At 40.0% G+C, this 13902-nt stretch overlaps 1 pseudogene; it reads right to left on the bottom strand.

Annotated features, from left to right (window-relative positions):
• The window catches only part of LOC147441398 (uncharacterized), a 4419-nt pseudogene extending 3302 nt beyond the window's left edge, over positions 1 to 1117 (bottom strand).
• Positions 1118 to 13902: the final 12785 nt, after the last annotated feature.

Below are 13902 nucleotides of genomic sequence, written 5' to 3' on the forward strand. Positions count from 1 at the left end.
GTTTGAGTAAGATGCCTCACTGTTTCAACAACCAAAGGTACTAGATGAGATAAATAACACCCCAAACAGTCGCCTCATATGAAATCTCGAGGGAAAAACTGTACTCATGCCCAGGTGTGGCAGCAGTTTAACAAAGAATGTTTTAAACAAATAGTTTCAAAACCTGCCAGTCATGCCTCATGTTATACTGTTTATCAGAAATAGATTTAGCAAGAGATCAACGTTCTGCAGCGGCTAAGAACAGAGCCAACCAGTAGCGAACAAACCTGCAGCGGCTAAAACAGGGCTAATACAACAACCAGTAGCAAAAAAAAACAACTCACAGTGGCTAACGCAGAGCCAATACAACAACCTGTAGCAAAAAGACCAGTCCGTGCAAGTGTTTGACAGAAAATACCACCGCTTTTTATGCAAAAAGAGGTCTCAAGACCCAAGCTAAAAATACTCCGACGTAGCAATTCGTTCATTTCATGACCAAGACCAATATACAGTGTATATAACAACCGGCTCCCAATCTTATCAACCATGCATAGTATCACAACAGAAACAAACCAAAACTGGAATGGGTAGTAGGGTAAAAACAAACACAACACCTATGATGTTTGAGTTGCAAGCTCCATCGCTCAGCAAGTTCAGACAGTAACGACACTAAGCAGAGAAAAAAAACCTAAACCAAAGCTAAGTGAGGGCCAAGGTATGCCCTCACCTCTATTTATATAGGTTGGTGTGCACGCTTCCAGAGTGGTTGGGATGAATGCGCTCGGCCACCCTCTACTGCAAGAGCCCCATACTCGACCTGCGAATGCCATCGCCTAGGGAGGTCCAAAGTCAGAGAGTAGAAGGGGCCACCTTCCCCGTATAATGATAGCAAGGACTTATTTTCACGCTTCGTTTATGCAAGGGCAATGCCCCATTATAGGGTAAGTTTCAGTAGCATAGCAAAAAATTCTCTACAATGCCAATGGGGGGGGGGGGGGGGTGGGAACCCCAAGGGGGGTGAGAATGTGAATTTTAACTAGTACCTTCTGTGTGTGTGTGTGTGTGTGTGTGTGTGTGTGTGTGTGTGTTGTGTGTGTGTGTGTGTGTGTGTGTGTGTGTGTGTGTGTGTGTGTGTGTGTGTGTGTGTATATAGTGTGTGTATATATATACATACATATATATGTGTGTGTGTGTGTGTGTGTGTGTGTGTGTGTGTGTGTGTGTGTGTGTGTGTGTGTGTGTGTGTGTGTGTGTGTGTCTGTGCGTGTGTGTGTAGCTGTTTAAATCTTAACTAATAAGACATAATTGAATTTTACATTCAAAAGACAACTGGCCAAGGAACAATGAACACATAAGTACAAAAATAACTCAGTATCAGAATTATTTAGGTACAATGATTGTAGGAAAGAGATCCTCTTTCAATTAGACCAGTAGTAAAAGAACTTCCCCGTTCCTCAGTGAGTACTTCATTTAAGTAAGGTTGCTTGCCAAAGAAAACAAAACCCTCCAAGATAGGATAGAGTCCTTACCTGCATCCATCCAAACAAGACAACAATTCAGTTAGCCTTGGATGTGTTTTACAGGCATCAATGGACCCTATCAGTTGTTATCTATGTCCATCTTAAAGATTTTATTTACTTTAGACAAGCTAGGTTATTTATTAGAATTTATATGCTAGCAGTCTTTACTTATTTACATCAAAAATGAGTGTTACCTTCTACCTTTTGTACTGAGCTTTGAAGCCCACCAAGAGTCCATATCTCAATTTAACCATCATGAGATCTATTTTTTTAACCATAGCTTGGTAGCTATGCTTTGAAATAGTAACCATATACTTACCTTCAGGAGTAACAATCTCAAGGTGTCTTTGGTATTCCTTCACACAGAGAGAGGTCAAGAACGACTTAAACTGTGTAAGATGCCCAATGGTATCAGAAGAGGTTAATGAAAAAATCTCCCTTTTTACAACAATCAAAATGACAGTATGACCAATCAACAGAGTATAGAAAACTCCATCTATACTAAGTGGACTCATAGACCACCAACCATAGCTTTTTTCCAAAGCCAAAAGTAACAGTTGTATACTTACCTTCAGAATGCCAAGTTATTAGTATCCCATCAAGGACGGTAGTATCCGGCCTTGTTTGAGTATGATGCCTTAAAGTTTCAACAGTCATAGGTATTTAAAAAACACCTCATCCCCTTATCCGATGTGAAATCCTAATGGTGATATTGTTCATAAGCCCGAGTGTGGCAACAGTTTATCAAAGAGAAAGACCAACAGTTTCCGAACCTGCCAGTCATGCTCCCCCCCTTTTTTTTATTAAAAAACATTGAATATCCAAGAGATTTCTACAGTGGTTACGACCAGAGCAACTCACACCTGTATCGGCAATTTACTAGGTAGGTATGATAACCAGTTAGTGAAAATAACAACCCTTAGCTGCTAGCACAGAGCCTATATCCTCCTGCTAGAAACACTCAGTCCTAGCCAGTGTTCGACAGAATTCATCACCAAATGAAAAACAAGGTCCAAGACCTAAGCCAACTATGCAATGGCTCAACAAAGATTTTTTATAGTGTAAAAAGCAGCCTTTATTGACTAGTTCAGAGCAAACCATTACCTGACACACCTGTAGCGGCAATATGCTAGGTAGATATGATAACCATTAGTCAAACAACAACCCTCAGCTACTAGTACAGAGCCTATAACTACTTGCAACCAGTAGCGCCAATATTACAACCAGTATTACAAGCGTCAATACTACAACCAGTAGTGCACAACCTGCAGCGGCTGAAAACAGAGCCATAACAACCAATAGCTACAAACCTTCCACGGCTTGAAATAGAGCCAGTACAACAACCAGTAGCAAAAAACAGTCCGCGCACGTGTTCGACAGCAACTCAGCCCATTTTATGCATAAGAGGTCTCAAGGCACAAGCAAAACATGCCCCGGCACAATAGTTTAATTCAAGACTATTTAACAATGTTTATACCAACCGGCTCCCAATTGAAGCCAACCATGCATAGTACAACAACCAAAAAACTAAAACTGGTAAAACAAGGCACCTGAGATGTTTGAGCAGCAAGCTCCATCGCTCAGCAAGTTCAGACAGTAAAACGACACAAAGGAGAGAGAAAAAAAACCTAATCCAAGGTTAAGTGAGGGCCAAGGTGTGCCCTCACCTCTGTTTAAATATGTAGGTGTGCAAGTTTCCAGAGAGGTGGAGATGAATGCGCCTAGCCGCCCCTCACTGTGAGAATCCCACACTCGGCCTGCGATTGCCATCGCCTGGGAGGTCCATAGTCAGAGAGTAGAAGAGAGTAGACGGGGCCGCCTTCCCCATATAATGATACCAATAAATTCACGCTTCGATCATGCAAGGGCTTAGCCCCACTACAAGGAAAGTATTTACAATGGCACAGCAAAGAAAGCTCTACAATCCCAATAGGGGGGGAAAAAACCGAAGTGTGGGGAGAAAATTGAAATATAGCGAGCAAAAACCAGTACTTTAGTGTGTGTGTGTGTGTGTGTGTGTGTGTGTGTGTGTGTGTATGTGTGTATATGTGTGTGTGTGTGTGTGTGTGTGTGTATGTGTGTGTGTGTGTGTGTGTGTGTATCTGGGATGAGAGTCGTAGGTGATACCAGCGAAACCCAGCCAGATGGCAAGTAGTCAGAGAACTCATAGTACCCGCTGTACCTAAAAGGGGCCCAGCCCCATGAAGGGAAGACGCTAGTTTGAAGAAAATAAAGTATCTCTTTTTCACTCTGTTTTCTTTTAATAGGAGGAAAGGAGTCTGGATGTTTGCCTAGCTTCGGCTGATTCTACTCAACGCAATCTACGAACTTGAATCTCACGAATCCAATCCTTGAAATCTGTGTGTGTGTGTGTGTGTGTGTGTGGTGTGTGTGTGTGTGTGTGTGTGTGTGTGTGTGTGTGTGTGTGTGTGTGTGTGTGTGTGTGTGTGTGTGTGTGTGTGTGTGTGTGTGTGTGTGTGTGTATATTTGTGTATATATATATGTGTGTATATCTGTGTTATATATGTGTGTGTGTGTGTGCACGTGTGTTTGAAATGAAAAACCTAACAATTGTTTGTTTATACCATTGAACCATACAATGGAGTAGATCAGACTTTACATATGGATAAGGGTAATGATAAACGTATAAGGACATTGACAGTATACCCAAAATATACCTTACATGTATATAGTATCTTGTCAATTTTTTATTTTAATAGTTTACATTAGCTTAAACCTCTACTAAATGAGAAAATGTTTGATGTAGATATTCCTTTCTCCAGGTATTGCTATAATTTTGATCCACTTTGACGATATCCAATCCATAGAGACAAACCTCCACTAATCCTACGAGGAGAAGGATCCAGTTGTTACCTGGATCCATACAAAAGCATTCAGTTAGAACTGGCTATGCTTGTGCGTATTACAGGTGTCAAAGCTAGGTCCAATTGTTATCCATGTCACACCTACAGAATTAGCTTAAAGCCTGCCCTATGGATTATCATTGATTTTTAACTATGTACCAAAGTCAATATACGTATCAAAGTTAAGATCTAGTCCTTTTTTGCTAAAAATGGACAACAATTAAGTCGGGAATTAAGTAGATCTCTTGGTCAACAAAGAAAGTTGGTCCCCTTTCTGAGAGAGGTGTATTAGTGCGTTGTTATTGAAAGCAAGTTTTTAAAAGAACCAATGTAAGCAATCTGACCAAAATCGGGCAGAGTCTTGTTTGTAATTGGGGCAATTTTTCAAAAAATCCACCATCTCTTAATGAGACCCTCCATAGGAGGTTTAAGGCTTAGTATCATAAACAAAAAGCATCTTATCTATTACAATTAGTTATGTGCCTATATGTGACATATGTACCTTTGCTTTGCCAAATGAAGATGTGCTTTACCAATACCAATTCAGACCACTTTTAACTATGTATGCCTACAGATATATATCAGTAAAATATCATTTTTGTGTCCAAAAATTGTACGTTGTTTATCTTAAGAACTATGCAAGGTCGATGAATAATACATCCTGCTCAAATTCCCAACCATTAAGAAAACCTTGGCGCGTCAATTTGTAGAGAACAAGTGGCACCCGGATTGCATCCCTTCTTGTGAGTGTGCATGAGCTCCCTATAAATAGCTCAACAAGATCTCAAAAAACAAGTAAAAAAGTAACTTTTTGATATACCAATATTAACATCAAGCATATGCAAAGTCCAAAACATAATCAATCAAGGCCTAAGAGAAAATCAGTTAACATTAAGATTATGCTGGTATGAAGATATCCCTAACGTCAACATACGTTACCCAATAACCTTGCCAACACTGTGTACGATTGAGTCAGACAGAGCTGTCAGTTTGATTGTTTCATTGTACATCACTTGTGTGTGTGTGTGTGTGTGTGTGTGTGTGTGTGTGTGTGTGTGTGTGTGTGTGTGTGTGTGTGTGTGTGTGTGTGTGAAAGACTTCAAATAGCTAAAAGAGCATCATGCTCATAAGATTTAACCATTAGACGGAGACCTCATGACAGATCTCATCCCTATTCAAGCTACTCTCACATTTGTTAGCATTATATGTTTTTTATGCAAGTTTTTGACAAGATTACCTCTAACAAAAGCGTCTCTGACAAATTTCATGTTATAACTTGGAGTATGCAATCAATAGCCGACCTGATATGAGTGATGATATTCCACATTCTGTGTGTGTAATTCACAATTCCCAAAAAATTCGCCAGCATTTTGCTTATTTTTGGATCATGTTTTCAGAAATTCCATTCACTTCTATCTCTTATGAGACCCTCACAGGAGGTTGAAAGTACAAAATATTCCAATGATGAAAAGTATTTAAGTTCTAAATTATTCTTCTATATTATCATTGTGTTGTACTTCAAAACAACCTTAATTATCTAGCAAGACTAAAACTGGCCAAATTCCAAGTAGCTGCACGGGCACCTACCTATGGGTAATCTTAAATTAAGAGGTGTTTGATAGAATTCACAAATTGGTTTGATCACTTACCCAAGTAAAAGATTACTACTGCCATTCTAAGTAGATGCAAAGCACCTACCTGGGTAGTCTTCGACTATATGTGTGAGGAAGGTGTGCATATCCTCCTTCCTTGTGTTGGATTGCCAAGCTTCGTATAATCCAACCTCTTGCTATCATGTTGGAACCATGCCAGTCCATTTGTATGTTGCATTTCACAAGTGGCAGCTACGAGTACAATAGTAATGTTGATGCCGTAAGCACTCATCCCAGGGTGTGCCTTAAGAGGAAACACAAAAGTAACATTTCACTGCATAACATAGATATGGCGATGCTAATAGATGGCTATCTCAAGAAGCATTTGATCAATCATACCTCTATGTGCATGGACTTGAGATCCTCTCTTTCTCTACTCCATTGTAAGATTGTGTGTGTGTGTGTGTGTGTGTGTGTGTTGAGTAACATCCCATGAGGATGTGATGATGGGCTAATCAAGGATTACCTGGAGGCTACGCAGACAGTGACCACAAAGGGGTGTACCGGTAGAGATGGAGAGAGAAATGAATGATGGGAAACCACAGCACTTCACGTAAGCGAATCCCCAGGACAAGCCAGCCAAGAGACAATCTAAAAGGTTTGATGAACAAGGAGGAACCCACAAGGGTGAGATCCCGTTTGGCATAGCGACGAGGAGCAGGAAAAATGGACGTGCATGCGGTACTGGTATTTAGTGGTTAGTGCAAACTGGAGCCAGATAAGGAAACAACAAGTTGGCTTAGAGGTGTTGCCGAGTGAGGAGGAGTGTCCAAGGGGGAACATGCATAAAAGAGCAAGGCTGGCAGAGGAAATGATGAGCAGGAACATGCCTACACTCATAGAAGAGGAGACCATGCAGCCTACGAGGTGTATGAGCCAAAAGGGAGCCATGACTCCATGATCAGACCATTAGTGGTTTGTAGCAAGTTGTCATATTGTATCAAAGCATGGGCCTACTCACGATGCTAGCCTTTATGAATGTGATCCAAGATTAAAGATACCCACACTCCAAGTTAGGTAACGATATGGTGAGCTTATATATAGCACCACCTATCACTTATATGTATATTCATGTGAGCCCATAGAACAAAGTTACACCAGCATAGAGTGGGTAATGAGTGTACCTCATGATATGCGAAATCGACTAAGATGAGAAACACCACGAGTGCAATTATAAAACCTACCAGACTTGGCAAGTATTGCTTGTGTGAAGTATATGGGACTAGCGTATTCATTCCAAGATTATTTCCTAATCCATCACAAAAAAGGTTGTCAACCTCTCATCATCCATAGGAAATTTAATGGCCGTTGCATACAATGTGGGGATAGACACGGTGGAATATCAAGTGAGTGTACGTGAGGTACCCACTTTTGATAATTGCATTTTAGTGTGCGTGTGTGTGTGTGTGTGTGTGTGTGTGTGTGTGTGTGTGTGTGTGTGTGTGTGTGTGTGTGTGTGTGTGTGTGTGTGTGGCCCTCCCCCATCCCAGAGGAAAGATCCACTTGGTGGAGAATAGTCCACCAAGTGGAACTATCCCCCACCAATTGTAGTAAATACTTTAATAAATCAATTATTTTTAATGTGTTGAAAAGGGTTCAGGTATGAGAATATCAAATTGTTGTACAATAAAGGGGTCCTCCATGGAGGAGAGTATGGTATTATGCACACTACATGTAAAGTCGAGCTTTGTCCTAAAGTGTGAGTCAAGGAGAGGAGAGTGGATTTATCCCACATGCTGTGGAGCAAAGCTGTAGAGCTACTTAAAGCTCATTTCATGAATGAATAAACACAACTCAATTTTGCACTACATGCTTGTCTATGGTGAGCTTGTGCTAAGATAAGTCAATACTCAAGATTGTGTTTATGAGTCCAAGCTAATTCTATCTTGGAACCTAATTCACTTGAGTGATAACCTTGCTTACACACACACTCACACGTTGACGCTATGTTTCTCTTTCATCCACCATAGCTAGCTCGATCCCATTCCCAACATTTGGTATCAGAGCTTTAGGTTATGTTAGCTAGATTTGTCATTATGCATTAGTGTGTGTTAATCATTAGCATCTCCATTAGATCAATTAGCATTTCATTGCTACGTCCCATTGATTTTTTCATCTCTAGTTGCATCTCTCATCAATTAAGCACTAATCTAGCTATGTGTGGGCATGTCCCTACCTATGGGTAATCTTAAATTAAGAGGTGTTTGATAGAATTCACAAATTGGTTTGATCACTTACCCAAGTAAAAGATTACTAATGCCATTCTAAGTAGATGCAAAGCACCTACCTGGTGAGTCTTCGACTATATGTGTGAGGAAGGTGTGCATATCCTCCTTCCTTGTTGGGAGAAGAGGGGGGAGATCGACCGCTTAAAGTACTCAACATAAGCTTTCAAGCCATCACCATCAAACTGTCCACCTCTTCTTCCAATTTCCAAGCACACACACTCACCTAGACTATGACACACACACACAGTAAACAGAGAATTGATATAGACAAGCTTGTAAGGAGGTGTAAGAGATGTGTAAGAGATGGAGACTAGATTAGAGAGTACAAAGCAAAATAACCATAGCTTAAGAGAGTAGAGAAGAGAATCTGCAAGAGAAAGGCCTAAATCTAGCCCCAAACTCCACGGCACCTCTCTTGTGGAGTTGGTATTTAATATATTATTTTTGAGTTTGAGGTGCCAAAAATTGAGGCCCCTCTTTTACAACCACTTCACTTTTGTAAATGAGTGAAGCTCATTAGTTCTTGCATGACCCATAAGGGGAGTTCCCACTACAAATATTTACAGAGCCATAGTGGCTTATTGAAATGAGATTCTAAGATACTGTGCAACTATAAAATGGCCAAGAGTAATTGCCGTCGCCTCTTCATCAACTCCCCGCATTCCACTCTACAAAAACATCATCAACTCAATTAGTAAAATAGACAGCACATAATTAACCATTACGCCCAGCTATCCCAATTGCAGTTAACCACTACAACAGGAGGGTGCCCAGTCTCGTAACATCCCTCCCACCAGGGATAGCAACTGTCCTCAGTTGCTCAATAGAGAAATCAACTGGACCGTGAGTGATGGAAAGTGTGGAGAAGGTTGGGAAAGTTGCGAAAAAACTTTTCAGGCATCCATTTGGCATCCTCTCTAGGGTGGCCCTTGAAAGTCAAAAGGTAATGGTTATAAACCATTCCAGTGCGTGTAGTGGTGGTCTCATGGTCAACTATTTTGTCAGGGATGAGTTGCTCTTCTTGGTCTACAAGTGAAGGTGGGTCTTCGTAAATGTGGTGTGTAGGTAGGGGTCCTCTGAATGGTCGTAAAAGACTAATGTGAAATGCATTGTGAATGTGCCAATGTGCAGGTAATTCTAAACGAAAAGAAACATCATTAATGACATCTGAAATTTTGAAAGGTCCATAAAAACGAGGAGCAAGCTTAACAAAGACATTAGTATCAACACTTTTGATCCTTCGTTTTTCGATGCGAAGTAAAACATGATCACCTTCTTTGAATTGGTGTGCCTTGCGATGCTTGTTAGCATGCTTGGTGTAAAGTTCTTGTGAGTGTTTAATGGCAGAATGCACACTTGCATAAATATCATGAAAGTCAGTAGTGAAATCATCAGCGGCAGGCACAACATTAGAAAGACGTGAAGCAGGAGTAGGAAGTGAGTGACCGTATACAATTTCAAAGGGAGATTTACCCGTGGCAGTGTGAGTGGTGTTGTTGTATGCAAATTGCAAAATATGTAGGTAGTCATCCCATTTCTTAGGTTGAGAGCAAACATAAGCCTTCAACAAGTCAATAATAGTGCGGTTGGTGACTTCGGTTTGACCATTAGATTCAGGATGAAATGCAGAAGTAAATTCAAGTGTAGTGCCAAGATTTTCAAATACAGTAGTCCAAAAAGCACTACAAAATTTTGAGTCTCGATCGGAAATAATCACTTTAGGCAAACCATGATGTGGAAAAACAATCTTCAGAAACAAAAGTGCAGCTTGATGTGCTGTGAGTGTTTTCTTACACGGAACAAAATACGCTTGTTTAGAGAAACGATCAATAATAGTCCATATCATGTCATGTTTGTGCATTGTGAGTGGGAAACCAGTAACAAAATCCATGGAAATATGTTCCCAAGGTCTTTCAGGAATGGGGAGAGGGTGTAAAAGTCCCAATTTCTTACCTGTAGCTGTTTTGATTTTTTGACAAATCAAACAAGTTGACACATACTGTTTAACATCCATTCTCATAGCAGGCCAATAGAAATCACGACATAAATTTTGAAAAGTTGCAGCAAATCCTCTATGTCCAGCATAAGGTGGTTTGTGCAATTCTTCAATAATTAATGTACGAAAAGATTTAGTCACACACAATTTTTGTTTGAAATAAAGGAAGTTTTCTTGAATAGTGTATTCAAGAAATGTGTGTACAGAATTATCAAGCATGTGCAACCATGTCGTTTTGAAGTCATCGTCATGTGCATAAGTGTCAGGCATAGTGTCAAATGAAGTTCCCATAATGGTTGATAGATGATTAAGTGAGGGTCGTCTACTCAAAGCATCGGCTACAACGTTTTCTTCACCAGGTTGGTATTGAATGTTGGGCTGAAAACTTTGAATAAAAGCGGCCCACATAATATGTCTATCATCTATTAAAGGCTGAGAAAGTAAATATTTGATACTTTGTTGATCAGTTTTAATGATCAAGTCAGTACCCATTACATAGTGTTTCCAGATTTTCAATGCATGTACCACAACAGTCAATTCTTTATCATAAGTACTGAACTTTATTTCAGACGGTTTGAATTTACGACTTTCGAAAGCAATGGGATGGTTATCTTTCATAAGGACTGCACTGATACCTTTACCACTAGCATCAGTGACTACCACAAAGAATGGTCGTTCAAAATCAGGCAATTGCAATACAGGTGCATTAGTCAAAGCATGTTTAAGTGCATTAAATGAGCTTTCTTGCAAATCAGTCCATTCATAAGGCGTGTTTTTCTTCAACAAGAGAGTCAAATAATGTGCTTTGTAAGCAAAATTACGAACAAATTTCCTGTAATAGCTGCAAAGACCAAGAAAAGATCGTAGCTCATGCAAGTTTTTGGGTCTAGGCCAGGATTGAATGGCTTCAATTTTCTTTGGATCGACATGAATTCCTTTACCCGATACAATATGTCCCAAATATTCAATTTCAGATTGGAAAAATGAACTCTTTTCAGGATTCAAATACAAGTGATTTTGTGCAAGCAGATCAAATACACGTGTTAAATGTTGCTTATGGTCTTCTTCAGATTTACTGAATACCAAAATGTCATCAAAAAATACAATCACAAAATCTTGATGGTCAATGAAAATTCGATTCATCATGCATGTGAATGTAGCTGGTGCATTTGTCAAACCAAATGGCATGACAAGAAATTCATAGTGCCCAGTTTGTGTTCTGAAAGCAGTTTTGTAGACATCATGTTCAAACATTTTGACTTGGTGATATCCTGATTTAAGGTCAATTTTGCTAAAGATGTTTGCCCCTTTCAGTTTGTCTAGTAGATCATCCACTCTAGGAATAGGAAACCTATTCTTAATGGTGATCTTGTTTAAAGCCTTGTAGTCGATACACATACGAAAGGTTCCATTTTTCTTCTTGACAAGAAGTACTGGAGCTCCGTATGGTGAACTACTAGGTCGGATTAGGCCTCGGTCAAGTAAATCAGTGATTTGAGTTTGTATTTCCCTGTGTGCGGTAGGATTTACACGATAAGGTGCTCTACAAGGAGGTTCACTACCCGGTATGATGTCAATTTGGTGGTCTTCTGGGCGTGATGGTGGAATTCCAGGTGGGAGATCATGCATGAAACAATCTTTAAATTGTGAGAGAAATTCATCGTGTGTGGAGTTACGTGAAGTTTCAGTTTCAACAGAAATTTGATTTACCAATACTAGATATGTTTTCCCCTGTTTTCGAATTGCTCGTTTGGCTTGAGTGTGAGAGAGGAGTGGAAATTTTTGATGTGCCAGTGTTGCTTGGATGGAGAATTTTTTATTATTATGAGTGAGAGACATTGTACGTGTTTTATAATTAATCAACGGGTTAAATTCATGACGAAATGGCATTCCCAAAATCATATCGAGTCCATGCAATGGTGCTACCAAAAATGTACGTGCTTGTGTGAATTCACCAATGCAAACTTCAACAGTGACTTGAGTTTTACAATTAAAACGTTGATTATTAAAAACAGTTTTGACCTTGTGGGGTGATGAAATTTCAGAGAGTGATAGTTGTTGTGCCAATCGTGTGGAAATGAAATCATGGCTACTACCATCATCTAGCAGAATGGTGACATTTTCACCCTTAACAATGCCTTGCACTTTAAACAAAGTGTGAGGAGATATAGGAGTACCTGAGGATGGGTTGTCATCGTTATCATAATCAGGATCATATCCCTCACCGTAGTTAACTTCCACTTCATTGTTGTCGGGTGTAGCATCTTCGATGAGGTTAAGAGTAGCTCCGTTGGGGCGGTTGTTGTTGAAGGGTTTTTGACTTGAATTCCTGTTGACTCCATTTGAATGGCCATTGGATTGACCATTGCCCTTGGCATGACCATTTGGGCACTTATCTGCATAGTGACCATACTGAAAGCATTTAAAACACTTCACCTTTTTGTTACCATTAGAATTTGGAGGAAAACGCTGGTTGAAAGGATGTTGGTCGCCTCATTGCTGAGTGTTGTTGTGGTTGTTTCTCGTATGAGGTTGAGCAATGGCAGGAGGATTGTCAAATCTTCGTCTTTTGAAAAAGGTACGGCTTTGGTGTTTGCTTCTGTCAGAGTTAGGAGAGAAAGGAGGTCTCTTGTTGCGGTTAGTGTTAGCAGGTTGATCAGTGTGAGAGGAATGTCCACCTTTCTTCTTTTCTGCGTTGAGAGCCAAGTTAATGGCCTTTGACAGAGAATCTGGTTCGAACATATCTACCTCAGCACTAATTTGTAGTGCCAAGCCTGATATGTACTTTCGCTTCAATTTCCTGCAACTAACATGTTCAATAGCTTGCAATTGAATTAAACAATTCCAAAAACGGTCAGTGTAACCCTGTACATCTTCATTTCTACCCTATCGAATTAAATCCCATTGACGTCGTGCTTTAGCTTTGTACTGTGTTGGCAAAAATTGGGGTAAAAACACTTTTTTGAATGCATTCCAGGTGCGTGGTCTTCTTCCATGTTGTTTGGTGGCGTTCCACCACAATGCAGCGCTGCTAGTGAGATGATTGGATGCACACTTTACCATTTCACGCTCGGGAAAGTCTTCATCATGAAAGTAGTCATCTAACTGACTAACCCATGCTAGAACCGTGCTAGCATCTTTAGTGCCATCAAAATCTTTGAAAGTGAAGGCTTTTCTGCTAAATTTTTTTTTCTTGGGTGCCGGTGCAGATTCGGTGCGTGCAGAATGTAATAATTTATCTTCAAGTTCTTGCCTTCGCATGCGTTCATATGTGAGTGACTGCTGCAAATTTTGAAGTTGCTCTGCAATCGTGGGTGCATGAGGAAGATGTGCCATGATTGCGTGCTTTTCTTTTTCTTTTTTCTTTTTTTTCTTTTTTTTTCTCTTTTTTTTCTTTCTTTTTCTTAAAAAGAATAAATAATTAAATGGTAATGCTTAAAAAGGCTATTTGGTGATATTCACAGATGCAATATGCGGAATAAAATAAAATAAATAACAGAAATGTAATGTACTTAGCTGAAAAAGAGCGGTGGCGTCCAGTCCAGAATGGCAATGCGCTAGGAAATTGCCAGAGAATAGACAGTCCGACGGTGTGTCACCGAGCCAGTTGAATTTCGTGGCACCCGATCTCCCGTATCTCAAAAGCAATGGCAATCAGCAATC

Source organism: Adiantum capillus-veneris, chromosome 15 (assembly GCF_014529385.1).
Source record: "Adiantum capillus-veneris isolate H3 chromosome 15, ASM1452938v2, whole genome shotgun sequence".
In the NCBI taxonomy this organism is placed as follows: Eukaryota; Viridiplantae; Streptophyta; class Polypodiopsida; order Polypodiales; family Pteridaceae; genus Adiantum; species Adiantum capillus-veneris.